The sequence below is a fragment of the Eptesicus fuscus genome, chromosome 15, assembly GCF_027574615.1.
Source record: "Eptesicus fuscus isolate TK198812 chromosome 15, DD_ASM_mEF_20220401, whole genome shotgun sequence".
NCBI classification, from domain to species: Eukaryota; Metazoa; Chordata; class Mammalia; order Chiroptera; family Vespertilionidae; genus Eptesicus; species Eptesicus fuscus.
Window position 1 is genome coordinate 26,308,191 of NC_072487.1, and position 9,404 is coordinate 26,317,594.

Here is a 9,404-nt window from a genome sequence, read left to right on the forward strand (position 1 = left end):
TTCTCCACTGGTGCCAAGTGCTTATCTCATAATAATTGTTGCAATGCTAAGCAGTCATTTTCTACTAGTACATTCAGTTACAAAACATTGAATCACTCATTTCTACCTACAAAGCAAGATGAGCCCTTAATTTCCTCTGGGTGTTCTGTGAAGGGATATTTTGGAGAGTTCTCATGGCACTCCGGATGATCATTTATTATGATATCAGTCTCTTAGTGTTACTAGATCTCATCTCTGTTCCTTCCCTGCCTAACAGCCTTCTGCCCAGGTTTGATAGGAGGCTGGCTGTAGTTATAGTGATATAATGATATAATGAATAAACTACACTCAAAAGGATCAATATTGAGAACAAATTTTGCCCACATCTTTAATAGAGAATGTAAAAAAAAAGGGGGGGGGGAGTTGCATAATTGGAGCATTTAGTAATGTTGCTTATAACTATTACTTTTATGTAAATTCAAAATTTTAGAGAATTAAAATTCAGTCCTAATGATATCTTTGAGCCACAGTGAAGGTGAACATTTCCATTTGGGAGAAGGAATTAAACATAAAATGAGTGTAATTGGTATACGCGTGTGTATGAAGTTTAGTTTTTAAAAAGTGTAACTTTTTGTTAACTCTTAGTGTGCACATTACATTATTCTTCCCTGTCCAAAAAGAAATAACTCTAAGACATTTTTACAAACGTTGCTTATATTTTGCTTATAGGCTTGTTTGTTAAAGATATTTTTTGATTAACTTTAAAAAGGCTTACAGAAGATTAGTTCACATCACAGCAAATGGACCATTGAAGCCTGGGTTCAGTTTGAGTCCTTTTGGAGGTCAAAGGCCACAGTCTTACTCTCTCCCGAAAAATGGAAATTGCTATAAGCTTTTCTTTTGTAATAAGATATTTCATCTCAAAGTAAGACCCATTTTACAGGTGGATAAAGTTATGCACAGGAGGCCATTTAAATTATAAAGAGTGGATCTGAGATTTGAACTCAGACAAGATAATGGCCACCCCTCATTGTTCCCCACCTACAGAGACAATGCTCAGCACACGGCAGGACTCTGTTGTGTGTGCATGTGTGCATCTCCTAGATCGAAACCACATTTTCAGAGGAACCGATAGGACAACGTTGTGTACATACTTTTGTCTTATTTATCCTAAAGTAGTTATAGTAAAGAGTAGAGCATTCTTTGAAGGGCTGCAGCTGAGCATTTCAACGTAAAGTACATAGGTGGATGTTGGACTTACACTCTTAATGAACTTAATCTCAGTCTTCACACTCAGCAAGAAGCTCTCTGTCTGCCTAAAATGAGGGTCATAGCATCAGAACGATGTGTCCAAGCTCTGTCCTTGGGAAGGGCAAGATGTTAGCCAAGTCCAGATCTATGGGATCTGAAATGGTTTCATTTTCCCTTCACAAAGACAGGCATTAGGTTGAACTACCATTAGAGAACTGAGCTCCAGAATACGGAGTTTGCTTCGGTGGCCATCAGAATGAGTGAAGAGGAGAGGATGGTTGTAAGTTTCTGCTGCTGACAACTTCAATGATACTGTGGGAAACACTCCCAGACAGTGTAGCACTCATGTTGAGTCAGCCATGCTCTATTTTTACACAGAGTCACCTCGTGTCTAAAATTGCAAATGAAGCTACAGCTTTTTTATTTTACACAAATGATATAGGGAGACTTTTTAGTATTAGGCATCTCATTTGTCACTATGATATTCACCCATTTTTAGTCCTTAGTGAGTGTCAAACCATTTTAAAGTTGTCTTTCAATGATCCTAGCAACTGATTTCTGTGCATTGAGTTGAATTGATCATACATGTATCAAATTAGACCACAATTGGTTGTTTCCTATGCTGCTAGGATTTTATATTTCAGTCCTGTATCCTGGAAACATCATGGCCATTGTCAGCAGATGGGTGAAGGCTGCAAAGCAGAGCTGGAGACCATTTGGATTTTGTGAAGCAGAGGCTTTCATACAGTAAAGTGGCAGTTCATCAGGTTGTTCAGAAATACCTGGGGAGAGCCTCCCAAATTACTGATAACCTGCAAAGAAACTGGTAACATAGAATTTGTTTACCTATAAACTAGGGGGCAAGATAATGGCTACCCCTAATTGTGCCCCGCCTAGGGAGTTGTTGCTAAGCAAAAAGCATGACTCTGGTGTGTGTGTGTGTGTGTGTGTGTGTGTGTGTGTGTGTGTGTGTGTGTGTCAGGGGTTAGTGGAGGGGTGTGTATGAATGTGTGCACCACTATTCATTATCAGTCTTCACCGCTTTTCTACTCTGTCCCTTGCTTCCTGAGCTTTAGCCCATGATCAGTATCTCATTCCCACTTCAGCTTGGGTCTCTGATGACTTTTTGTGCTGCGTGGAGTCTTTCATTTCTCAACAAAATTGAATGACCAAGAGAAACACTGGCTTTCACTGAAGAACTTGATCTTGTAGTCACAAACTTAAGCTCCTGAAATACCATTGCTATTTTAGGATGCTTCAAATATTCCCAGCAGTTATAAATAAATCGCCATTGTCCCCACATGAAGAGCGTTTTACCATTCAAAATTATGTTGGGCAAGTTTACTATGCCAATATTCTTCATAATTTTTCTATCACTTACTCATATTAATCAGAAACTTGAAATTATTTGGTTATATAGGCTCCATTGACTCCAAATGTTTTTAATCTCTCACCACATTAGTTGATAAAGGCTAGGTATATTTTGTTAAAATATATCTATATCTATATCTATATCTATGTCTATATCTATATCTGTATCTATATCTATATCTATATCTATCTATATGTAAATTACATAAATATAATGCATATCATATTGTACTAATATATTTTATACATTATAATACCTACATAAATGAATGAAAGAAAAATTCTAATCTTTTATATGTGATTTTAATGAACAGTCATATACCAGCCCACCCAACCACACACCCAGACATATCCCTTACTTTGAAAGGCACTGTATTAACCCTTTGCACTCACTTGCTTTTTTCTTCTACTCGGGATTTAATGCTAACCGTGTCGAGTCACACTCGACATCTGAATGCAAAAGATTAATTTCTCCAGACTATTCCAAATTGGGACTATAGTTTATATCAGTGTACCTTCATACCATTGCAGTGCCCTGTGTGATTTTATCCAGGAGGGCTGATGTTTTTATTGTGATAATCTATGTGTGCTAATGTTTCTGTGAGCTTTATCTATTACTAGAGGCCCCGTGCACAAAATTCGTGCACTGGGTGGGGGGGTGTCCTTCAGTTCAGCCTGCACCCTCTCCAATCTGGGAACCCTCGGGGGATGTTCAACTGCTGGTTTAGGCCCGATCCCTGTGGACATCCATCTCACAATCCGGGACTGCTGGCTCCCAACCGCTTGCCTACCTGCCAGCCTGATCACCCCCTAACCACTCCCCTGCCAGCCTTATCAACGCCTAACTGCTCCCCTGCCAGTCTGATTGCCCCCAAATGCCCTCCCCTGCTGGCCCGATCACCCCCGACTGCCCTTCCTGCTGGACCAGTAACCCCCAACTGCCCTCCCCTGCCAGCCTGGTCACCCCCAACTGCCCTCCCCTGCTGGCCTGGTCTCCCCCAACTGCCCTCCCCTGCTGGCCTGGTCACCCCTAACTGCCCTCCCCTGCTGGCCTGATCACCCCTAACTACCCTCCCCTGCTGGCCATCTTGTGGTGGCCATCTTTGACCACATGGGGGTGGCCATCTTGTGCGAGGGTCTGAGGGTCAATTTGCATATTACCTCTTTATTATATAGGATGTTCTAAATATATTACAATCAATTAAAGAATAGCCAGCAAACTACAGTCCCATGGACCAAATTATGTCTACCACTGAATTATGTAAATAAAGTTTTATTGTCACACAACCATGCCCATTTGTTATATAGTGTCTGTGGTTATTTTCACACTACAAGACAGATTTGAGTAGTTGTAACAAACTGTGTGGCTCACAAAACGTAAAATATTTATTATCTAGCCTTTTACAGAAAAGGTGTACTTACCCCTGAACCAAATCATAAAGTATTGTATCTAGTTAATGATACTTATAAAGAGATCAATGTCAGAATATAAGAATACCAGTAAGTATTGCTATGGTTATTAATGTAAAATAATATGTGAGTGAGGTATAACTCTAGGTAATGATAAATGAATATATGATAAATAAAAGTAGGTTTAATCATGGTTTTAAATTTTACACTATGTGGTTCTATTTACATTACATATTTCTATATTTCCTTCAGTTCCTCTAATAGTATAACAGAGGTACAATTTGTTTTTTCTTATTATTTTATTGAAAGTATAGTTATAGAGTTCCTAGTAGGGTATCTAGCATTATACTAGGCACTGGAAAAATAAAGGTGAAAAAAATGTATTTTCTATAGTTTAAACAGGGTGGCTAGACATGGGAAAAGCCTTGCTGACTTCATCACTGAACTGTTTTTGTCTAAGTATCACAAAATAATATCCAACAGAACTATGAAACATTGTGATTTACAAGTATTTTTACATATATTATATCACTTGATACTTAAAGCGTTAGGAGACAGGTTATATGCCTGTTATTATCTATGTTTTGCAATTTAGGGAATAGAGGCTTAGGAAATTTAACTCACCCCAAGTCCCATGGCCATTATGTGATCATAGATGACCTTGAGTCCAGTTCTCTAGATGACTATAGATTAGTATAACTCTACTATTGACCTATTCGTAAGGGCTTCTTAATAGCATTATCTCCCATGGTTAAGTAATTTGTGTTTTTATTTACATTTTAAATGTCCATTAAAACTCTATGCTATTATTACAGTGTGGTTTGTAAACATCAATTTGCTGAAAAGAATTGGCTCCCTAAAGAGTGTTTGGCTTGGCTTCGGGAAGCAAATGGTTCAGAAGCATAATCTATTCCTACTTACACAGATGTTACGTATTATGTGATGTCCTTTTCAAACAGCCACAAGTGGGAAATCTAATTTGTGTATGTGACAATCTACACAGGCTTTGAGGGCAGCTAAGAAAAATAAGATTAGACACCTTCCTGTAAGGGACTTCTAATTCAATTGGAGACCAAATTTAATCTGATGAAAAATTTAAACTGTTACTATAAGGTGTCATATATAAAGTGGGTGAGATAGAAGATTACTATAGAAATTCAGGAGAGAACAATGTGTGGTACTTAGAGGGTCAGGGGAGACTTTCAAGCTAGTATGTAATTTACATGGTAAAGAATATTGTCATTAGTAAAGAGGTAGAAAATAGAGGGGAAATATGTTTCAGATGTGCAATTTATTTATAATAGGTTCATAATTTTATTTTTTTAAATCCTCACCTGAGGATTTTTTTTCCCATTGATTTTTTTTTTTTTTCAGAAAGAGTGGGAAGGAGTAGGGGAAGAGAAAGAGAGAGAGAGAGAAGGAGGTGAGAAGAGAGAGAAACATCGATGAGAGAGGGACACATCAATTGGTTACCTCCCACATGCACCCCAATTTGAGCCAGGGAGGGAACCTGCAACCCAGGAATCAAACCTGTGCAGGCTGATGCTCTAACCATTTAGCACACTGGCCAGGGCTATATAGGTTCATAATTTTAAATAAGAAAGAAAAATGTAGGAGGTTAAAATGATTTAATGTCTAAATCTAAGAGTCTTTGCATGTTATTGTTTTTTTCCCCTAAAGGAGGGCTGTCATTATTTAGTTTTCTTTTGAATAATCAGTAATGTGAAATTTTACCATGGAGACAATCAAAAAGTATGTGGGGTGTGTGTGTGTGTCTGTGTGTGTGCATTGTGTGTGCACTCTTGTGTTTGGAGTAGGAATAGATAAGCTTTACTTCCTACTACAGACCCCTGCTGGAATCTAAAAATCCCTATCTTAGATAAATAAACATATCATGTCAATCAACTAATCAGTTTTGTCCACCTTACATAAGGATCTGGCACAGCTTGTCTCTGAGATAATTTTGGCCCTATAGTACCTAAAATGGTCAAACTTAAAATTCATATGAATTTTCTTTTTTTTTTTTTGTTAGACATTATATGTAACTTATGAAGTGATCCCCCGATAGCTCTAGTTCCCAGTTGACACCATACATAGTTATCCCTGACTATTTTATTGACTATATTCCCTATGTTGTACATTGTCATGACGATTCTGTAACTGCCAATCTTAATCCCTTGACCTTTTCACCTAGTCCCACTAGCACTCTTCCATCTGGCAACCATCAGTTAGTTCTCTGTATCTATGAGTTTGTTTCTGTTTCATTTTCTCACTTATTTTGTTTTTTAGATTCCACACATAAGTGAAATCATATGGTATTTGTCTTTCTGTCTGACTTATTTCACTTAGCATAATGCCATCTAGGTTCACTCATGTTGTTGACAATGGTAAAAATTCATTCTTTTTATGGCCGAGTAATATTCCATTGTATATATGTACCACCTCTTTATCCAATAATCTATCTATGACACTTGGTTTGCTTCCATATCCTGACTATATAACTGACTAACACACTTGCTTTTTCTCTCCCTCCCCCCGCCACCCCCCCCGCCCCCTGCGCTGTAATCTGGAACGCATAGTACTTGCTAGAAAATCTGATAGTAAATTTGCAGTTGATGAAACTATTTACTGTCAAGTCCTTGTAGCCACAAAAATCAGCAGATCCGGACTTTGCAATGTAATTGGTGTCTTTACCTTGTCTACTTGAAAACAACAACTCTTGCATAGGATCATTGTTCATGATATAAACTTCACATCCAGACTACCTTTGTGCTGTCCTCCAGTCACATGTCAAATCTGTCAAACCATTTGATAAGTGTAAAGATGATGAGAAACACATCTAAATCTGTATAAAGTGATCAATCAAATACAATGTTTGCATCCTTTAATAGATATTATTCTGACATCTAATAGTTAATTTTAGAAAAGGAGATCAGTGAAATTTTCTTAGAAGATTGATACAATCATGAAACACTGGTTTAATAATGAAGAGTTGTGTTTTGTCTGGAGCCAACATATTTGCAAATGCCGAAACAAGTCAGCCACATGGATTTATTGTTGTTTGGTATTTCAAAGAGATATAAAGCTTACATTTGTCCCAATTAAACTTTGCTTTTCTCTAAATCCCTGTGTGATCTAAGTTTAATTTTTTCTAGTTTTATGAAACACTGGTTATGGTTGCATTAAAGCCTAAAATAATCTGAGAAGTTTGTTTAATTAATAAGTACACAGCTATTTCCATGACTAAGGGGAAAAACTGCATAAAAATGGCTGATTTGGAAATTCTATACAAAACTTTTTAAAAGTCACATGGGAAAGTATTTAGCAATTAAAAAATTAAAGTCACTGCCAATGGCATTTCCTTATAACTATGACTCCCATTTTCTTTTCCTTTATGATAATTTAAAATTTTTAAAGAAAAATCATCATGCCGAAACCGGTTTGCCTCAGTGGATAGAGTGTCGGCCTGCGGACTCAAGGGTCCTGGGTTCGATTCTGGTCAAGGGCATGTACCTTGGTTGCTGGCACATCCCCAGTAGGGGGCTGTGCAAGAGGCAGCTGATCGATGTTTCTAACTCTCTATTCCTCTCTCTTCCTCTCTGTAAAAAATCAATAAAATATATTTTAAAAAAAAAGAAAAATCATCAATATCTAGGGATGAGTTTATTTAATGATATGTATTAAAATCTTGAACAAGTATATAACAGTAGGGTTATTTACAAATTTGAGTTTGTGTTATTTAAAATATATTTTTTAGAAATTTAAGAATTCATATTTCTTTTAAAGGGATATTCAGGAACATACTTATTTATCCTTATACTCTTACCATAACTGAAAGATGGAAATAGCAATTTTCAAAAATATATAAGACACAGAAAGATTTTTAGTGGATAGATGGAAGTTCTTATTTAAGAAATATTCTAATTTACTTGGAAAGATATGGCTAAACTCTGAAAATAAAAGATGATGGTTGCTAGATTTTCAATTATTAGTATATTCATTTATTCCAATATTTTTGTAATGTTTTTAGAATAGTCACACTATTAACAGTATGTGTAGCTCACCAGGAAATTAATGTCCAAGATGATGGTTTTGTAACTTTCTACAACGTACAATGGTTAATTTTATTCTGTGTCCTTGCCTCCCTCATAAGGAAGAAGACCCTTATAAAGAAAAGAAATGGTGTAATTATCAATTTTAAAAAATATCTAGAATGTGTATGATGATAGATTTCATTGGTCATTATGTACTGAGATAGGGCAAAGCCCTTTACACGAGCTAGTCTACGATTTGTATGTAAAGCATGTCTCCTCAGTGGTTTCAGAAGGATAGCTATGAGTGTTCTGCCAGGGTCCGGCTAGGAGTTTAAGCAGTTTAAGTTTGTTATCTTTACATTCCCAATTCTTCGCGTTTCGTCTAATACATCCCTAATTTCTCTGCTCCTCTCCCTTGTGTCATGATTGGATTAAAGTGCGGCTACGACAAGTGGTTTGAATACCAATGCCCTTATTGCATGTACTCTGCATACACAGTGCTAACTTTCCGGTTTAGCCTAATAAAGGAGATACAGCATTTTGTCCTCGGGGAAAATTGCCATTATTTCTATTTCTATTTTGGGTATTGCTGCTCCTGCCCGATTTTCCTTGAACTGTTTTGGAACTCTGTGCCACCAGCTTCAATGGTGATGATTTGTAACTAGTTTTGGGTGGTTTGTTTGTTTGTTTGTTTGTTTGTTTGTTTTTCCAGAGGACATGCTGTCAGGCATTTACAGAAAGCTTCCTGAACTTATCATTTAAATGTATGCTGTTCCCTCTGCACTTAGTTTTGACGCACCCCATTAGTGGCACTTTCTCCTTCTCTGTTTGTTTGCTCTCTCCTAACTGCTGCTCTTTTCTGTCACACAGTTCCTTGTTTGTTCTGCCCACCCGCTTGGCAGGGTCATCTGTCAGGATGGGATTATGCACACCAAGCAGGGGAAGAACATTGAGGATTGAATTATCTCCTACTCTCTGAAATTTATTCATAAATTCCCTGACAGTTATCCATAGTAAATGCCTAGCTGTGTGCACTTGTCCCGTGGGGATCAGCACAAATACGCCCATTTAGCAGCTGGTTTCAGAATGGTTCTGCCTTTGCTGAGTTCACATCCCTGAATGGGCGGGACACCAACCTTAATTTAATCATGGCAGATTGGCAAAACGATTGAAACAGAGACAGAGATTTACAGCGGGGAGGGATCTTTGCATTTCACTGATAAAACAACTGAGGGCGAGAGAGAGTGAGGTTGGTGGCAGAGTGCTATATGTAATCTAATATCACATAATCAGCAGCCAGGCCAGAATTCACATTCAAATCTTCAGCTTGATGGGCACACTCAGACATGGGGCCACACA